This window comes from Hemicordylus capensis, chromosome 2 (genome assembly GCF_027244095.1).
Source record: "Hemicordylus capensis ecotype Gifberg chromosome 2, rHemCap1.1.pri, whole genome shotgun sequence".
Classification (NCBI taxonomy): Eukaryota; Metazoa; Chordata; class Lepidosauria; order Squamata; family Cordylidae; genus Hemicordylus; species Hemicordylus capensis.
In genome coordinates, this window is record NC_069658.1 from 152,854,132 (window position 1) to 152,874,406 (window position 20,275).

The window sequence follows — 20,275 nt, forward strand, 5'->3', positions numbered from 1 at the left end:
GATCTGCAAGCTCTAGTAATGAAAGTCAAGGAGCACAGTGAAAAAATGGGACTACAACTAAATGTCAAGAAGACTAAACTAATGGCAACGGGTATAGCTAACAGCCTCAGAATTGACAATGAAGACATTGCAGTGTTGGATAGCTTTTGCCTTTTAGGATTGACCATCAACAGTAAAGGATCCAGAAGTCAAGAAATACACTGTAGCCTAGCACTTGGTAGGGTTGCAATGAAGGCCTTGGAAAGAATATTTAGATGCCGTGATGTGTCTACACCTACAAAGATTAGAATAGTTCGGACAATGGTTTTCCCCATGACACTCTGGATGCGAAAGCTGGACTTTGAAGAAGCAAGATAGAAAAAGCACTGAAGCTTTTGAATTTTGGTGTTGGAGAAGACTTTTGAGGATACCATGGACAGCCAGGAAAACAAACCAATGGATCCTAGAACGAATCAATCCAGAATTTTCATTCAAGGGAAAAATGACCAGGCTCAAACTATCATACTTTGGACACATTATGCAAAGTCCAGATCCCTTGAGAAGTCCATAATGCTGGGAAAGGTTGAAGGAAAGAGAAGAAGAGGACGACCAGCTGCAAGGTGGATGGACTCGATTACGACAACAATGAATGCACCACTGAGAGACCTTAAAGGCCATGTTGAAGATAGATCATCCTGGAGAGAATCTATATGTGGTTACTAAGAGTCGACATCAACTTGACAGCACTTAATCAATCAATCAACCAATCAAATCAATCATCTCCAACAATTTCCCTGCTAGATAGAAGCAGCCAAGTCGGGCTAGATAGAAGCAGCTAAGTCGGGCAAGGATCCAGCGAAGAAGTGGTAGGCCACACTGCCCCAAGCAGCTAGTCCATGTCCTCAGGCATCCCAGATTGAAACTGATCCAATCTAATACTGCAAGGAGGATTGCTGGCCACCACCTTAACAGACTCCACAGAAACAGTGGAGTCGAAGTCGCCTGAATACAGTATAATGTAAACCTAGATAGTAGATTTTAAAATTAATGTGCTTGCAAAAGAGACAGGAATCCAAATACCACTATTTGCGCAAAGACATACAAAATGTGTGTGCCACTTTGGCCACATCGTTGAACTGGCCCTGAATAGTATCTAGTTGGAAGAGGGCACCAGATGCGGACAGGCTGCAGGAGGGAAAGAACCACAAGCCGTCTTTCCCCCCTCATCTTTCATAGTTAACATACCTTTATACAACTCTGAAGTTCTGAGACTTGCTTTTGTCCAAACAAATCTGCAGAAGTTATGCAAACCCCTGTGAATGGACCTCCTTGGGGAGCCTGGGTGCGACTTCTTCACTCTGGGGCAGGAGTGTCCTTCTGGCCTGTCCATGGAGCCGGTTCCTCCCCAGAGTTCTTCAAATACCATAACGAGAATGAAGGCCCAGACCCCGATGGGCTGACCTCTGCTGAATACACTGTCATCTTCTTTGCAACCACCACAAGCTTGGTAGGGGCTCGACCCAATGCCAGAGCTGACCATCCAAACGCTGCCCTCCCCCAAGGCAGACCCAGACTCAGACCCAGAAATAAGCTGTGTGTCTCCCCCTCATCTTTCATGGTTAACTTACTTATATTCAGCTCTGAAATTGTGAGACTTGCTTTTGTCCAAACAAATCTGCAGAGGTTATGTAAACTACTAGGGCAGAACCATCAACAGAAAGGGTGAAGCCTGTCAAAAGATCCAAGAGGTAACCCCAGGCAGAAAGCAGCAGCAAGTGGAAGCCGCCATGGGAGGGCAACCCACCAGCCCTTCTGGGGAAGATCAAGGCAGCCAGGTGTGTGGTCAATGCACCAGGTGGGAGTGTGACTTCTGAGGGGAAAGCCCTTCCCACCTGGGGGAGGGGAGACTCCACAGAAAGAAGCAGGAGGCTGCTGTGGAGCATGCCAAATTATTGCAGCCCCTCCCCAGGAGGAACCTGGACCTTGGGGAGCCTGGGTGGGACGTCTTCCCTCTGGGGCAGGAGTTTCCTTCTGTCTTGTCCAGGGAGATGGTTCCTTCCCAGGGTTCTTCTGGCCATCAGGCCAGCGCTGACCATCCAAGTGCTGGGCCCCACCACAGACCCAGAAATAAGCTGTGTGTCTCCCCCTCATCTTTCTCCCCCTCATCTTTCATCTTTCACTTCACATATTCAGCTTGGAGAAATCTGGAGCAAATAGGCCCATCACCTCCAGCAGCCACACGGTGATCCGGAAGCTGCTACTGCCTCCCTTGGTACCGGAGCCTGGGTCCAGTCCCAGCCAGGCCTTGCAGGAAACCCCCCTTTCTTCTTTGGGGTCTCTGTGCATCACACTTGGGTTAGGCGCCTGAGCAGAGCCACGTTCCAGAACCTTCCAAAGCTTCACCCCCTCATCGACCGCCGCTAGGGCAAGACGTTGGAGCTTTCCTCTGCCTTCACCTCAGAACGTATCTCCTATGCAATTGTCTACTTTTACCTCCTTTTATTCTATCTGTTTCTCTCTTCTGTAAGTATATCTGACCGTCCATTTTGCATTTTGATTTCTTTCGCGCCGCCCCACCCCCCACGCTTCGGTGGCCAGCGGGGCATTGCCCCTTATGGCAGCAGCCCCAAAAGTAACCTTGAAATGTTGCTTGGCCTGTGCAGCAAAAATCCCCACCTTGGACAGGCACGCAAAGTGTCTTCCTTGCTTGGGGGAGGCCCATAAAGTGGATACCTGTACAATTTGTAAGGGCTTCACCAAGCAGGCTTGCCACAGCAGAGATGTGGGAAAGGGCCCTTCAAGCAAGTTCGGCAGCGGCAGGAGGTAGCCCAAGGTCGGGACGTCAAAATCGGATGGAAGGACAGCCCCACTCTGAGTCTGAGCCTGTTGAACAACAAAATGCCACGGTCGCTACTGCCGAGGTCAGCGCACTGGCGCATGCAGCCGTACTCAATCTGTAGCTGCCTCCACTGGAATTACCCCCGCCTCTGCCGGGCTTACCTCCCGTTATACTGAGTCAGACCATTGGTCTATCTAGCTCAGTATCGTCTTCACAGACTGGCAGCAGCTTCTCCAAGGTTGCAGGCAGGAATCTCTCTCAGCCCTATCTTTGGAGAAGCCAGGGAGGGAACTTGAAACCTTCTGCTTTTCCCAGAGCAGCTTCATCCCCTGAGGGGAATCTCTTCCAGTGCTCAGACATCAAGTGTCCCATTCATATGCAACCAGGGCGGAGCCTGCTTAGCTAAGGGGACAAGTCATGCTTGCCAGCACAAGACCAGCTCTCCTTCTGTTGTATCAGTTTGAATCTGTAACTGACATTTCCATCAGTTCCCCCTAATTGTCCTTTCAAGTGGCAATCACAGAAGCTGATGACAAAGGTGTGCTATCCCTTTAAATGCCACAGGCCTTGGACGGTTCTAAGCCAGGCCTGCCTTCTGACAACTGGGATGGATTCTTCAGCCTTGAATTTTTCAAACAGGCTTGGTTGCTGTTCCCTGATGGCTTGCTTGAATTCTTGCAGTCCTCAATCTGGTCTCTCTCTATTTTATTTTATTTTATTTATTTGTCAGATTTATATACCGCCTTTCCAAAATGGCTCAGGGCGGTTCACAACATGATAAACAATGAATACAAATGAACAATGAAAATCAAACTCTTAAAACTGGGTAGCCATTCCCCAGGTCATCAGTATCTAGCCAGCAATGACTCTCTTCCCTGGTAAACTGACTTCCTGAAAGGGAACAGGCACCTTAGCTCCTTGCCTGCCCTTCCTCCTTCAGCTCTGACTCCACCTTCAGCCTTCTTCCTAAGACTTCCGTCCCATGCAGTATCTTCCACCCAATCTGCCTGAAACCCCCATCACAGGCCCTTAAATGTGTCTGCGTGTGTGTGTGAGAAAGAGAGTGGTGTGCACACACTGCCTTGATAGTGCTGCCCAGAACAAAACTCTTTCTGCTCACTGAGGGTAAGAATTAGAGGGAACGCTGGTGGGAGGGCAGAAACTGGCGGGGAGAGAGAAAATAAAACAGTGCTATTGTAGGACTGAAGGGAAGATTATCAAGTGACTTATAGAGTGAATTAAGATGCCATCCACTTCAGTTTCTAACTATCCTGCAGGAACTGGGCTACATAGGAATACATCTATCCAAACTATTTTATTAGCATAGAATTGTGCTTTCTTAATAGTTACAAGTGATACTTCATTGGAAGTATTAATAGTAACTTATAAGTAACAGAGCCAGCATGGTGTAGTGGTTAGAGTGCTGGACTAGGACTTGGGAGAGCCGAGTTCAAATCCCCATTCAGACATGATACTAGCTGGGTGACTCTGGGCCAATCACTTCTCTCTCAGTCTAACCTACTTCACAGGGTTGTTGTGAAAGAGAAACTCAAGTGTGTAGTACACCGCTGTGGGCTCCTTGGAGGAAGAGCGGGATATAAAATGTGGGGTGTGCGGAGGCCCTGGATTTTGAGTGGTGGGGGGGGCATTTTAAAATCTTGTCTCTGGGCCCATTCCAACCTTGCTACGCCCCTGGCAATAGCAATAGCAAAAGCACTTACATTTATATACCGCTCTATAGCCAGAGCTCTCTAAGCGGTTTGCAATGATTTAGCATATTGCCCCCAACATTCTGGGTACTGATTGGCTGCTTACTATAGTATTTGCATTTGTTTGGAGGGGTCCTGGCCAGCGCGGAGTTCCTCTCAGAGGAACCCTTTCAGGGCTCAGCGTTGGAGGCTCAGGCCTCTCAGCTGCGCACGTGTTTTCTCCGCTCTTGCTGTTGCCGCGCCTTAGTCCAGCAGGACTGCTTCAGATTCCCCCTGCAGCCTCAGGCTCAGACAATGGGGACGGGGACCTTGGGGCGGCACTTAGCCAAAACCCCCAAGAGGTCCAGGCGCAGCGGACGCCAAGAAACAGAGGCGCCAGCCTGAGTGAGTCCTTCCAAGGTACTTTTAAGGGAGCGCCTGTTGATTCAGGTGGCCAGCTGGAAATCAAAAGCGCAAGCAACCCAATGGCGCCAAGTGGAAGGCTGGATCCAACAAGCGCCTTCGCTTTGAGGGAGACGACCAGAGCCCGGTGGGCACTATCCTGGCGTCTCAGCCTCCGCCCATTGGGGCCTCAGCGTTTGAGGGGGAACCGGCTGGTCCGCACCCTCAGTGGTCACCGCTGTAAGTAAAGACTTTCTCTCTCCCGGGATTCTCAATGGCTGCGTGAGTTTTTTCGGAGCAGTGGGAGGAAAGTGGTCTTGTGGCAGCAGGCATGAATTTTTTCCCCTTTGCTAAGCAGGGTCCCCCCTGGTTTGCATTTGAATGGGAGACTGAACACTGTAGATATAAAAGTTTTCCATTGAGCCACCTACAGCCTCGCTTGCTACTCCCCTGGCATGGCCCTTACCAGTTCTACGGGGCCTCACCCCTTACACGCAGGGACACGTGTGACTCCCAATTTGTTTCCACCCTCGCCTGAACCCAGCCCATGGCTCAGGGGTTTTTTTCCTCCGTATGAGCGTGGTTGGTGTATGACCAGATTTTTTGCCATGCAAAACCAAGAGAAGGCGCAGGGATTCTTTCCCCTCTTCCTCCCACCCTTGCTGGTGGAACAGGAGTTGTTAACGCCCCATGCTCCCTAGGGCAAAATCAGTGCTGTCTCCCCGTCGGAAGCTGCAGAGACGTTTTCGCCCCTGGACTAACAAGTTTTCCCTGCAGCTGTTCCGGTAACATCCACAGTTATGTTCCCCCCTCTATTTCGCAGGGCGATGTGCGCGGAGTGGCAGCGCCCTGCCTCAGCCAAACCGATGGTTGACCTTCCCAAGAAACATGTCCAGTCCCAGGGGACCCCTCAATACCTTTGGCCATGCCTAAGTTTGTCCCTTCCAGGGGCTCAATTGGTCTCCTACACTCATAGGACAGGGACCTCTCTAGCCCCAGGATGACAGGCGCTGACACTCCCTTCTCTTGAAGGTCCGAGACACCTTCAGCCACGTCCCTCAAGTTATGCACTACCAACCCCATCTTGCTTGAGCGTTCGACTCTGGACCAAGGCACTGTTCAAGATGGTCCCTCCCGACTGGCCTAAGGTTTCACCAGGGCATTAACTAAATGAACAAGACTGCTGCTCTTAGAGCCAAGTCTAGCTTAGATTGTACACAGTCTACACAGTCGGGCCATAGCAGTGGGAGTGGCTGTATACAGGTCATCTTGGCTTAGGACCCAAAATGCTGATGATAATTCAAAGTTTCCTTTGATTACTGCTCCATTTGTGGGAGCTACCCCTTTTGGTCCCACTTAGACCCAGTTTTTGGTCAAAACATGGGATAAGAGTAGGCCATTCCTTCTCCACACAGAGAGCTCAATGGGCCCCCCATAGTTGGTCCGGTTCCCTTTCACCCTGAGGAAGCTCATTTCCTTGGAATGTGTTGTATTGTGATGCAATTATGTGCTAAGAAATTCTGATTAACCATTGCCAGCTCTAACAAACAGTGCCCTGTTTCCACTCTGTCTGGGCTGATTGCTTTGGTGGGGGGAGTTTGGTTCAATTCATCAACTAGTTAGTTACTCAGTCTCTTGCTTCTGCCTTTCTGGCTGCCTCATTCAAGAGAAAGAGAGAAAGAACTGGTTTTGCATTGCATGTCTAAACTCAAGTTTCCATGATACCATGCTTGCCTTGCTGCCAGCCTGAGCCCAGCATGCACGCCTGCTATGGCTACTGCATGCTACTACATGACAGCCTGGGAGTTGATTAATCTGCTGCTGTATTGCTTGCCCCCCCCCCACCCCCCTGCTGCCGCCAGAAGATATTTTTTCTCACCCCCTTGAGAGAATCACTGCCTGACTGTGCTCTGTGTCAGCAGCCACCAGTGTCCTGAGTGAGTGGGGAGGCATGTTGGAGGGAGGTTTGGGGTTACCATTGAATTTAAAAAGTTCTGTGTTGTGGTTTAGTTTAGAGGAAGTTTAAACAGGGGTTCTGTATGGGAGAATCTAGCTATTGTGTAGCTATAGTTATATTGTGTATCTCTGTTCCCTTACTGCTCCCTATTTAGTTACAATGTATTTGTATAGTGTGTGTGTGTGTGTGTGTGTGTGTGTGTGTGTGTGTGTGTGTATACACGACTTGGACTCCACTATTTCTGCAGGGTCTGTGAGGGAAGTATCCCACGATCCCTCTTGCAGTGTTAGGTTGGATCAGTTTCAATCTGTGACTTCTGATGAAGTGGACAAGCTGCTTAGAGCGGTACGGCCTACCACTTGTTCTCTGGATCCTTGCCCAACCTGGCTGCTTCGATCTAGCAGAGAGATTGTTGGAGGTGGCCTAGTTAATATCATAAATGCATCGCTGTGGGAGGGTAGGGTGCCTCCCTGTTTGAAGGAGGCAATAGTTACACCGCTTCTTAAGAAGCGTTCCCTGGATCCCTCAGCGATGGATAGTTATAGGCCAATCTCCAATCTCCCCTGGCTGGGCAAGGTAATCGAGAGGGTGGTGGCTAACCAGCTCCAGGCGGTTTTGGAGGGAACTGATTATCTAGACCCATTTCAAACTGGCTTTAGAACGGGCTATGGGGTTGAGACAGCCTTGGTCATCCTGATGGATGACCTTTACCGGGGAATCGACAGAGGGAGTGTGACTCTGTTAGTCCTTTTGGATCTCTCGGCGGCGTTCGATACCATCGACCATGGTATCCTTCTGGGTCACCTGGGGGAGTTGGGAATAGGGGGCACTGCTCTGAAGTGGTTCTGTTCCAATCTCTCGGGTAGATCCCAGATGGATCCCCAGCCTTGCAAAAGCTATGCTGGATGGTCTGGGCAGAGAGTCTGATGCAGAGAACTCTTCCTGCCTCCTTCCTGGCTTGCTGGGGAATGCCAAGTTCAGGCTTCGGGGAGGCCTACACAGAGGCCTCTCTGGAAGCCCCGCCCACCCGCCGATCAGCTGAGAGGCGGGGAGAGAGGAAGAGCTCTGTGCAGTTTGCAGGCTGCTCCGATCCTAGGCCGGAGCCGGAGGGCAAGGCAAGCAGGATGGCAAGTGGCTGAGGGTCCCTGGGGCTGGGCAGGTGGGCAATGGGGTGGGGGGGGGCAGGAACTGTTGTGGCGTGAAGTGAAGGAGGGAGGAGGCTACTGACGTAATAGTGCAGCAGTCAACCACAGAGAGGCCGCCACAAGGGCCTTTCTTGTATCCCTAATCTAAATCAACCTTCCAAGCCTTTTGCCCACTCCCCCTTTTTAGTTCTCTGAGAGACTAACCTGTTCAGAGCTTTATAGGTTATAGCCAGCACCTTGTATTTTGCCCTGGAACTTATAAGTAGCCAGTGTAGTTCTGTCAATGCAGGAGTAATATGGTCCCTCCGAGAGGACCCAGAGACCCACCTGGCAACCCGTACCGACTGCAGTATCTGGACTACATACAAAGGTAGCTCCACATAGAGTGCATTGCAGTAGTCAAATCTGGAGGTTACCAGCAAATGTAAGCACCGAGGTATATGTAGCAGCATATGGACCACCATTCTGAGGCCATTTATCTCAAGCAATGGACACAGCTGGCGTATCAGCCGAAGCTGATAGAAATCACCTCTGGCCACCGCCGCATCCTGGGACCCCAAGGAGAAGATTCTATCCAGAAGCACTCCCAAACTACGTACCTGTTCCTTCTGGCAAGGTGTCACCCCATCCCAGACTGGCAGATCAAAATCACCCCCTATTTCCGAAGAGGCACAATAAGAGCCTCCGTGTTATCTGAACTCAGTCTCAGTTTCTTATCCCTCATCCAGCCCATCACAATCTCCAGGCAGGCAATTAGGGAGGTTATGTCTTCTCCATATGAAAGTGGCAAAGCAGAGCCTCCCACCCCCTCAGACACTCCATCACCAAAGATGATGATTTCATTATGACAGCAATAGTAGTGCAATAATTAGTTTGAGAATGAGATGCAAAATAAAGCTGTCTTGTGAACAGGGGCATGGCAGATTGAAGTGGGCCCTAGCTAAAAAGTGAAGATTGGCCCCTACCCCCTCTTCTTCAGAGAGGCATGAGCAGGAAAGCAAAGGACAAACTGTCACCAAAGCCAGCTGGTCCCTCTCCCCCTGGGGTTCAGGGACATTTATCCCCCATTGTTCAATTGTAGCCATGCGCCTGCTTGAGAATATTTGATTGAAAAAACAGGATATTAATAATGCTTCTAAACAAAAGATCTATAGCTTCACTAACTAAGTCTGTGTTGGATGTCTGCCTTACACTTGAAACATCTATTCATTTATAAATTCCTTCCCACCAAAAGAGTTAAAACACTTTTTAAAAAAAAGTCTGTAGAACTCCAGATTTATTTATTTTTTTGATTTTTTTAAAAAGTAAGATTGGTAGCCCGACCTGCTCTATGCTGCCTCCTGGTGGGCACATGATAGCATTGCCACACTCTGGAAAGAGCAGAGGACAGAGCCAGTGTGGGGGAGGGGGGAGAAAGCAATCAGGTGTGTGTCCGTGCAGGTGTGAAGTAGTGTCAAGATGGCACTGAAGGAAGGAGTCCTTGTGTCTTGCAGAAACAAGAGCAGACCTCAGCCACAAAGGTAGCTGTTTGGATGAATGGCAGTGGATGGAGGTGTGGGTGTCTGCTATGAGGGACCTGTGATGGTGTTGCTTTAAACATGGTGGTCAAGAGAGCCCTCTGATATCTCAGATAAACCGACATTAGAACATGAAGAGTGAGGTTTGAAAGAACTTCTTCTTCTTCTTCACATCTTTTTGACACAAGTTTCCAAAGCAGTTTACACAGAGTAATAAGAAAGGAAGGAAGGAAGGAAGGAAGGAAGGAAGAAAGGAAGAAAGGAAGAAAGAAAGAAAGAAAGAAAGAAAGAAAGAAAGAAAGAAAGAAAGAAAGAAAGAAAGATGGATTCCCTGTCCCCAAAGGGCACACAATCTAAAAAGAAATATAAGATAGACACCAGCAACCATCACTGGAGGGTTACTGTACAGTGGGTGGAAAGAGCCAGGTGCTCCCCTCCCCTGTTCAGTGAAGAGAATCCCCACTTTAAAAGGGGGCCTCTTTTCCCAGTTGGCAGGAGATGCCTCCAAGTCCTGAAAGCAAGAGGACCAAAGGTCATTGTTGAGGCTTATGACACATCCTCTAGAGGCAAGAGGACCAATGGCCATTGTTGAGGCTTATGACACATCCTCTTTCATGACACCTCCGGGGCTCAGCTGCTCTTTGTGGGAGAGTTAGGCGAGGAGGGAGGAGGTGAGGTGGAGAGGAGCTGGAGAGATAGAGAGGAAAGAGAGTGTTAGAGAGTCCGTTTCTGTATCTGTCAAATCTATCTATCTATCTATCTATCTATCTATCTATCTATCTATCTATCCATCCATCTATTTATCCATCTATTTATTCATCCATTTATTCATCCATTCATTTATTTATCAATTTATTTATTTATTCAGTGTTACAGTTAGTGTTAGTGTTTGTTATTTTGTTGTTTGTTTGTTTGTGGTGGTTTTGGGAGGGGTCTAGGGGGGAGGGAGGGACAGTCAGCTTTTAGTAACAGGAGCGACAGTTAGTCGGTGGGGGGAAGAGTTAAGACAGGGAGGGAAATGGGGGAGAAGATGAGGAAAGACTTCTTCGCAAAGTAAGTAGGATTACATAACAGCTTTGCCTTTTTCCCCTGAGTAGGAGATCCTCAGGATGGGTAGTGAACTGAGCATGCTCGAGACAGAACTGGACCACGTGACTTGTTTGTGGGCGTAGCCTCCTCCGTCCTAACCCCAGTTCCAGTTCTGTCTTGCTCGGGATAGCAATAGCAATAGCAATAGCACTTACATTTATATACTGCTCTATAGCTGGAAGCTCTCTAAGCGGTTTACAATGATTTAGCATATTGCCCCCCAACATTCTGGGTACTCATTTTACCGACCTCGGAAGGCTGAGTCAACCTTGAGCCCCTGGTCAGGATCGAACTTGTAACCTTCTGGTTATAGGGCGGCAGTTTTACCACTGCGCCTCCAGGGGCTCATGGATAGGATGTGTTAGGAGAGAGCTCCTGCAGTTAAGCCTTTGCTTCAGTTTGTTTTCTTTATTCTCCTTCATGACCAGCCTCTGGCTATGGAGGGAAAGAGGAGTCACCACTCTTTGGGTCTGTGCCTGCCTGGTGGTTTCCCTCCCCCTCCCCCCCTTCCTCTCCGCTTGGCCCTGCAAGGGTGGGGAAGGGAGCTGCCTCTCTTTGGAGCCAGCAAACAAACAAACCATCAGATAAGTTTTCCTACTCAAGTTAATCCTTTTAGCTTGCATTCGGCTTGATTGGCTGCTTACTAAAGTATTTGCATTTGAGAGCTTTATAGGTTATAGCCAGCACCTTGTATTTTGCCCTGGAACTTATAAGTAGCCAGTGTAGTTCTGTCACAAAGATGCTTTTCTGTCAGAAGGTTCAGATTTCGTAATAGTGTATTATATAGGAAAGTATAACAGGATGGTATCGGAGTTCTAAACTTAATGGCCTACTATGAAGCCTTGCATCTTAGGGATATTTTGTGGTTAATAGTAGTTCTCTTAGAGCCAAGTCTAGCTTAGATTGTACACAGTCGGGCCATAGCAGTGGGCGTGGCTGTATACAGGTCATCTTGGTTTAGGACCCAAAATGCTGATGATAATTCAAAGTTTCCTTTGATTACTGCTCCATTTGTGGGAGCTACCCCTTTTGGTCCCACTTAGACCCAGTTTTTGGTCAAAACATGGGATAAGAGTAGGCCATGCCTTCTCCACACAGAGAGCCCAATGGGCCCCCCATAGTTGGTCCGGTTCCCTTTCACCCTTACAGGCAACACTACTTCACTCCGATTCCAGCGGTACAGCTCTCTGCCGGGAGGCTGAGTGTGCGGACTTAGTGGCCAAGGGCCACAAAGATGCTTTTCTGTCAGAAGGTTCAGATTTCGTAATAGTGTATTATATAGGAAAGTATAACAGGATGGTATCGGAGTTCTAAACTTAATGGCCTACTATGAAGCCTCGCATCTTCGGGATATTTGGTGGTTAATAGTAGACCTGGAAAGGTTCTGGGTGAAGATGAAGGTTCCCGAGGAACATCTTGGTAATTTCAAGAACCAGTTATTGATGTTTGAATTTATTAAGAGTTCTAAATCTGTTACAAATCCACCTTAAGTACCACATTTAAGATCTGGGGGAATTGGCATAAAATTTCTGCCCTCCCATATTTCCCCTTGTTAACCATTTGTAGTCATCCCAAATTTCCAACTTTGACTCTCCCTCCCGATTACTTGATGTCTGGGAGGTGTCACACAATAGATTAAAGGATTTTTATTATTTCGATACCCCAATTGATTAGAACCATTTTGGGAGAAGTTTATGAATAAGCATTGCTCTTGGTTAAAATTTTCTTCAGTTTCACTCCTCTATTTTACATCCTGATATAGTTAAGCAAGCTAATAGGAGTTTGACTATGTTTGTGGAATTAATATTAAAGGCTTCAGAAGACCCTAAGGGCCTGATTTCTAGATTATAGGAGATTTTAATAAGCCAATCATCTGATCCATTAACTGGCCTTAAGTTGGCTTGGGAAAACGACCTATAGCAAACTATTAGCGACTTACTATGGAAAGGAATACCCAAATGGAAGCTGGTGTTTTCTACCTCTTCCTGAATTAGAGGGTATTCTGTTAAGCTCTCTGTCAGGTGGTATTTGACCCCTTCTAGAGCAGCCCACATCAATCAGAGTTGGTCCCCATGATGTTGGAATGGCTGTTGTGATAGGGTGATAGGGTGTTGTGATTGAGAATACTTCCGTTTATGCTGGTCTCATTCTGCTTTTGGGCAGAGTTGCCTCTATTACATATATTTTCGGAAGTTAGTTTGACATTATCATCTAAGGATCTTATAGTTTTTATGTTAACTGAGGCTGGATTTTCCATTGCACTACGCTGGAAGCATAAAACTATGTCGTTGACTTCTTGGTACCAGTCTTGTGGCACATTGCCATATCTGGGGGAAAAATTGACTCATATTATTCGTCTTCGAACACATCAAGCTAATTCTCGCTCCAAAATTACTTAGGTGCACCTCTGAGCAGAGGCGATCTTGCCAGCAGCTCTTTCTCTTGGGGGGTTGTAATTTTTATCCCCCAGTTAATTAGCAGAGCACTAAAGAAGCTACCCATTCCAGTTACAGAGTAGTTGCAGAGTTTAGTTGTTGCAGCTATTTAGAGAAGACAGATGGAGATACTTGTAGAATAAATACAAAGTATTTATTGGTGAAGTATACTTTGGTTAGGAAAGACCTAACCCTAATTTATAGAAGAACATAATGAATAGGTGGGGGAGAGAGAGAGATGTTTCCATCTGCTCTCTAAGAGGAAAGGAAGGGATTCTTTCTGACTCTCAACAGGAAATACCTGAAGAGTCCTATCAGGGGTTATAGAGTAGAGACCGATAGAACAGTTAGGGAGACCCTTACTCACTATCTCTACCCCCAATGCCCCTAGTGGTCATAAGGATAGTTGGTGCAAAAAGTTGATGCACTGGTAGTCCATCTCCAACACTTTCCCGGGCTATGCAATGTAGTCCTCTACATTCCTCATTTGTGTGTTTGTTTCTTTTAGTTGGCAAATCTCAGCTGCGTAAGGTAAGCAGAGGCAATTTTGCCATCCGGTCTTCCTAGTGCTATGTAATGTATTCCTTTTCATTCCTCATTGGTGTGTGAGTGTGTTTGTTTCTTTTAGGTTGTAAATCCCAGATGGGTAAGGTAAGCAGAAGCAATTTTGCCATCCTGTCTTTATAATGCTAATCAATTTGTTCCTTTACATTCCTTGTGTGTGTGTTTGTGTGTGTTTGTTTTTAGGTGGTGAATCCCAGCTGATTAAGGTAAGCAGAGGCAATTGCCATCAGGTCTTCCCAGTGCTATGCAATGAGTTCCTTTTCATTCTTCTTGTGTATGTGTGTGTGTGTGTTTGTTTTAGGTGGCAAATCCCAGCTGGGTAAGGTAAGCAGAGGCAATTTTGCCATCAGGTCTTCCCAGTGCTGTGCAATGTGTTCCTGTTCATTCTTCTTGTGTATGTGTGTGTGTGTTTGTTTTAGGTGGCAAATCCCAACTGGTTAAGGTAAGCAGATGCAATTGCCATCAGGTCTTGCCTGTGCTATGCAGTGTGTTCCTTTTCATTGGGGGTGTTGTTGGGCCTCGTGGGGTGCAAGGTCTCCATCTGATTGATTCTACCCCTGTTTAGGGGTGCCAGTCGGTCTGGCCTCATAACTCCTGAGGTCTTGGCAATGTCCTAGGCTAATGCCTCCACAGGCGTTCCTTTGCCTCTGTCACCTGCTGGAGACTTGATTTCCCAGAGCTGTCTGCCTCTTGACAGCTCTCAGCTGTCTGCCCCTCATCACAGGCCAGGCCATTTTATATAACCCTGAAATCTCACAGCAACTCTCACGAGACCTGGCGATCTCACTATTGATCTCGCGAGAGTTTGGAGAGTGATCTTGCAATATGCTAACAACGTCCCACGAGACCACGTCAGTGTCGGGTGACACTAGGTTACCCGACCACGGGAGCCAGTAGGGCCTGCCGGTCTCAGCAGGTGGGGGTTGGGACCCGTCTGAGGGCGCAGCATTCCCGCCCTGGTTGGGAACGTTCCCACCGGAACCCTCTGGACATGGGAGGTGGGGGCTAGAGATGTTGGGACCCTGACAGGTGTGTACGAATGGTTCAATAGCAAACTGGTCTGCTGCGAACCAGGCTGGTTCGATGGTTTGATCGCGAACCAGACAGGCCTTCAGGAAAGGTGGTCCAGTCCAAGATCAAACCAAATCAGCCTTGACCAGGAGGACATGGCTCCCATTTGGCCATCCTCTGTGAGAAGTGGCTACATGCATGGGATGGCCAATGGGGTCAGTGTGGTGATGCCGCTACTTATGCGCCACACATGCTTCCTTCCTCCAACTCTGCAGGCTTTGCGGCTCCCGCCCACCCTCCCTAGTTCAGTGAGAGATTAGCTGGTTGCTTATGGGCCGAGTAGGAATTTTTGGTCTTCACCTGATTGGCTTTGTGTGGAGATTTTTTCGCCTACTCCTCACTGACCGTGTTTTAAAGGGAATAACCCCCTTTTTAGGGGTGGGAGTCTGGTTGCAGGTTAAGTGGTCACTTTGTCAGGTGAGTGTGGGCTTTGGAGGTTAAGACCTCAATTGGTGCTCAGCCATAGGTACCTTTCAGGTAGAGATGGTTTCATGTAACAACCTTTCAGGGTTTTGTGGACCAGGGGTGTCTGAGGTGGCCAGAGCCTAAGGGGTATACTCATGGGTCAAATGGGCCGTAAGCTAGAATTTGGCTTTTAAAAAGCCAAATCTGGTCACCTAGCGAATGAACCACTTTTAGGGCACTGTTCAGCTGACCCACTCAGAGCTTTGGGGCTGGAGGGGTGGTGACCAGTGTTTCCTCTAACAGGGATTCCCAGATGTTGACTACAACTCCCAGAATCCCAAGCTACAATGGCTTTTGCTTGGGGATTAAAGGACTTGTAGTCCACAACATCTGGGGATCCATGTTGGAGGGAACAATGGTGGTGACCCTGGTGGCTACCTCCTTGACACAGTAAACTGTGTGGCTTGGTGGGGCTATGCTGAGGTTTCATATGGCATCTGCCAAGCCTGGCTGCTTTGCCCAACAGTGAGAGGAGCTCAGCCCTCGCTAGGAGGCTGTGCCTACCCGTAAAGGGGATTGGAGTTGCCCACACTCTAGTTTATGGAGGTTATAGTTATACCTGTTGCAGATCTCTGCATAGTTTATAGTTAATAAAGTGGCCCTAGTTTTCATCCATACACGTGTGTTGTGTCTTCCTTTGGGGATCTGGGGGCAAAGACTTAATAGCTTGGCGATGCTGTCCATCGAGAAGCAGATGATCAAAGAAATTCTGGACTTCAGTCATAGAACCATCAAATTGCTTGTAAGACAGAAAGAGTGTCAGGCCAATTTTCTTTACAAACAATGATAAGAAATGGCACTTCTCCAAACAACCAAATGGAGGATATTCCGGTCAGAAAAAAAGAGGCAGCAGAACAGGCATTGTTGCCGGAGCTGAGCTACTTTATTTTGCACTCATTGCAATCAAAACCACCTTTTATTTCGAGGAGGAGGAGGAGGAGGAGGAGGAGGAGGAGGAGGAGGAGGAGGAGGAGGAGGAGGAAGAAGTTGTTGTTATATAGCAAATGTTAATTTATTAAATAAATAATCACATTTGCCACATGCTGTCTTGGCTGAGTATTTGAAAATATATATCTTTCTTCTCACCTAAGTTGTTCCTTAGTGCAGAGAAGCAGGTTGTGGAGATATCTTGCTATTGGCAGTTGGATGCTGAGGCGCTCTTACCCCCGGACCTTGGGGAAAATGTCAGGGGGGCCTCCTGCCACCACCCCGTGCCCACCCTGTTACAGACCAGGCCTGATCTATATACCAAACATGCTCATTAGCCAGTATACAAAACAGGTCTGGACCATAATGTCACCAACGTGACCTTGTTCTTTTATATTGATGACCACGTATGATCTGGATTGCAAAGAAGGAAGGAGATCAAACTAGTCCTCAAAGAGGTTCAATGGGCTTTATTGAACATAAAAGGCTTAACAACAACCTAGCAAAGCAGAATTGCTAACAGTATTAAAACAGAACATCTAGCCAGTACCAATATTTTCCAACCAGTGTGCCTAAATGACATTTGTGCGTGCAATTAAATCTTCCTAGAGCCTAGTACAGTTTAGATATAGGCGGAAAAGGGGGGGGGGAGGAAGGAAGGCTGAGGGCTGGTAAGGTTTTTGGGGGATCAGAAATTAGTAAGGGGGCGAGGGGAAGGGAGCAGGAGAAGGGGAGGGGATGAAGGAATTCCAGGCTTGTAGGAGCAGCATATTTACCAGGCTGGAGAATGGTGGATCTTTCAGCTGAAGAGGAGAGACTGTAGCTGGGAACAGCAACAGAGAATGGTCTGGCTTCTGGTGGTCAAGCAGACAGTTTGCTCAGAGCGAGGCAGAGAGTGAAGGTGCCATGGCTGGGGAAAAGTCTTGACTTCTCACTGCGCACTAGAAGTCACAGGCAGTTCCTGTCCATGAGCAGAGTTCCTGAGCAAATCTTGCTGTAGGCACAAGATAGCTAGCGTGTGAGCAGAATGCCCGTAGGCACAGAACTGCTAAACTGCCATGTCCAGAGACTCCTTCTTATAGTGGTTCCATCCTTTGATGTCCCTTTTTAGTCTTCTGGATCACAAAAGGCATTCATTCCTGCTATTCTAGGAATATTGTCTTTTAAATATCAAAATTAGCTCAGGATATTTGATCAGTCCAGATAGATCTCACTCTCATCTCCTGTTAGGCTGTTATCTTGAGGAGGGGACAAAGTCCAAAAGCAAATCTGCATCCCAGATGTGCTAGCCTGGTCCCAGAAGGTGTTAAAAGTTAGCAATTAGTGAGAGGGAGTTAATTCTATTTGTGTGAGACATTATTTCTTGTATACCTCTATCTAGTGTGTATTTGCAACCAAAGAATATTCAAAGTAACATCAAAAGGGTAAGCATGAGTGAGGCAAGTTAATCAACACATTTGACTTAAGGCAGAAGCATCCTGTTACTGGACACAGGTTAATTTCAGCAGTGTGAGACTGGTAATTAAGCCTGACCCATTGTCTCAGTGAGTTTCCGCAAACCCTGATAAACAATGCTCCATTCCCCTGACTCTACAAATCATTGACCAGGCAGTCATGAGATTCACCTCCAGTTCAGACATTGAACTGAACTCTTAAAATAAATCAGACACAGGCCTATATTTCATCATGCTTCTGAGTTGGTACCTCTGGTTATGATGGGTTATGACCATTCACAACAACCCTGCCGCTGCCAGGCTGTGCTGAACCTCCAGTGTTTTTCATAATTTTTGCTGCCATGTGCGTGGCCGGGGTGGGGGTGGGGGGTTGATCTAGCAGGCCTCCCCTCCGTGGCGGTGGGCGGAGCAGCCCTTGAGAACTGCGAGGCACTCCAGCGCACCTGCACAATGGGAGTAGATCATCACAAGCCCCTGGATGACAGGCCCAGCGGCTGCTCCGCCCATCGCTACTACCACCATGGAGGGATGCCTGCTTGGATCACCCCCACCCTCACCGGCCATGCATATGGTGGCTGCAAAAAGGTGGCGAAAAGGGCAAGGAGTGGCGCGGCGGCCAGGGCAGTAGCGTGTGCAGGCAGCGGCGACAGTAGGACACCTAGGTTTGCATTGAAAATGTCGAAGGGGGGCCTCGTGGCAGCAGGGGGCTTGTGGCAGGGAGTGTGTGCCTCGTGGTGGCGGGGCCCCCCTCTGAAGCCCTTCAGGCCTGGGCACCAAAATGGGCACCTAGGTGTGCCCCTGGTTGGATGAAGAGTTGGTAAACCTAACTGGGAGGTGAATTGAAGGTCAAGAAGCAGGCGTCTTGGGAATTCAGCACCCAGACAGCAGACAGGGATACCTTGCCATCGGGTTACCCACTAGAGGGATGAAAAGGGAAGGGATAGGAAGCATTAGGTGTACTTAAACAATGCCCAGCAACTAAATTCCAGCAAACAATTTCCAGCAACAGTGCCTAGAGATTTCTATATCAGGCAGTATAGAAATTCAATAAACCAATAAACCAATAATAGGTTTGATGTTGCTTTGCAGAAGAGCCGCTTTCTGTTGATTAAGGCAGGAAGAGAATTTCTGCTGTAATATTCTGATGAAGCAAAGGAGAGAGAGAGAGAGACAGAGGATGTTGACACACAGACCTCTAAGCAGGGCCAGCTCTAGGGGATCTGGCGCCCAGATGCAACATTCTGTTGAGCGCCCTTAGTTATCGTGAAAAATAAAAATTCGAAATACAATTAGTCTGTATTCAAAATTTAATACACAAAGATTTCATGTAATTATGTACATAACACTGTATCTAATATAATTATGCATATAATATATATGGACTTTGAAGAAGCCAGATAGAAAAAGCATCGACACTTTTGAACTTTGGTGCTGGAGAAGACTTTGGAGGATACCATGGACAGCCAGGAAAACAAACAAATGGATCAGGTTGGGATCATGATACTAAGGTTTCAACCTCAGCTGAAGGAAACTTAGTTGAGTCAATGTCAGACTGCTGATTGTTAACGCTGATATAATAGGCTGAGGCAGGCAGCTCCTCCCTCAAGAGCAGGGAAAGGGGAACCTGTTTCCCACTCCTTCCAGGGCGCAGCTCCTCCACAGCTTTTCACCCTATCTGGTATCATCTGCTCAGGCAGCTCTGTCCTCCCTCAAGAGCAGGGAATGGGGAACGGCCGGACCTGCACTCAGGAAAGCAAGAGAATTGGCTTGGTTGGTTGCAGCTGCTTGTTGTTTAAACCTTCCCCCCAAATGCCCGCTACAAGCTCAGAGGAGAGTCAGAGCAAGCACAGCGTCTGGAGCGCGGGAAGAGGAAGGAGGTGCCAGCGGGAGATGGTTGGGATGCTGCACGCAGGCGCCAGGCAGGTCCACGTGATGCACAGTAACAGCGGCGCCAGCAGCAGGGCGTGATGATCGGGTTGGAGCGGAGGGACCAGGGCCGGACTGGGGGCACTGAGAGGGCGGGGGAACATATGTGGGGAGGGCGCCAGGTTTTCAGCAGAATGGGTGGGTTTTACAGCCCTTTTTTTGGTTTCATTTAATAATTAATGTTTTTCCTGTTAACTGTTGATATCTAAACTCTGTTTTCTGTTGTTGTTGTTGTTATTAACATTTTATATCCCGCTCTTCCTCCAAGGAGCCCACAGCGGCGTACTACACACTTGAGTTTCTCTTTCACAACAACCCTGTGAAGTAGGTTAGACTGAGAGAGAAGTGATTGGCCCAGAGTCACCCAGCTAGTTTCATGGCTGAATGGGGATTTGAACTTGGGTCTTCCCGGTCCTAGTCCAGCACTCTGTGTTGAGGGGCACCTCTGGAGATTGGGGTGTGTGTGTGTGGTTGGAGGAGGGGGTCTTAACTAGTGCGATGGTCACTGTTTGCACTGTTTGAAATGTGTCTTTAGGGCCACCGATGTTTGATTTACCTTGAACCTGCTTCTTACTCTTGCCCATTAAGTTAGGTTCTCTGGCCTCATTTGATAGATCCCACTGACTGCTGGCACCCCCAGGGCCCGTCACAGATTGGCTGCCATGGGACAGAGTGGGATCTGGGGCAACGGTAATGGGTCAAGATAACGAACTAAATGAGAACCAGTGACCCAGGCTTCAAGGCTAAGGGTAAGCCATCACTGAAGTGTTTCCAGGGGCGTAGCGAGGTTGGAGTGGGCCCAGAGACAAGATTTTAA

At 48.1% G+C, this 20,275-nt stretch overlaps 1 long non-coding RNA gene across 1 annotated transcript in view; it reads left to right on the plus strand.

Moving 5' to 3' along the window:
* Positions 1-15,266, plus strand: part of LOC128343467 (uncharacterized) — a 30,722-nt gene extending 15,456 nt beyond the window's left edge. Inside the window, exon 2 of the long non-coding RNA XR_008315551.1 lies at positions 15,083-15,266. This is a non-coding gene — a long non-coding RNA (uncharacterized LOC128343467). The remainder of the gene's footprint in view (positions 1-15,082) is intronic.
* Positions 15,267-20,275: the final 5,009 nt, after the last annotated feature.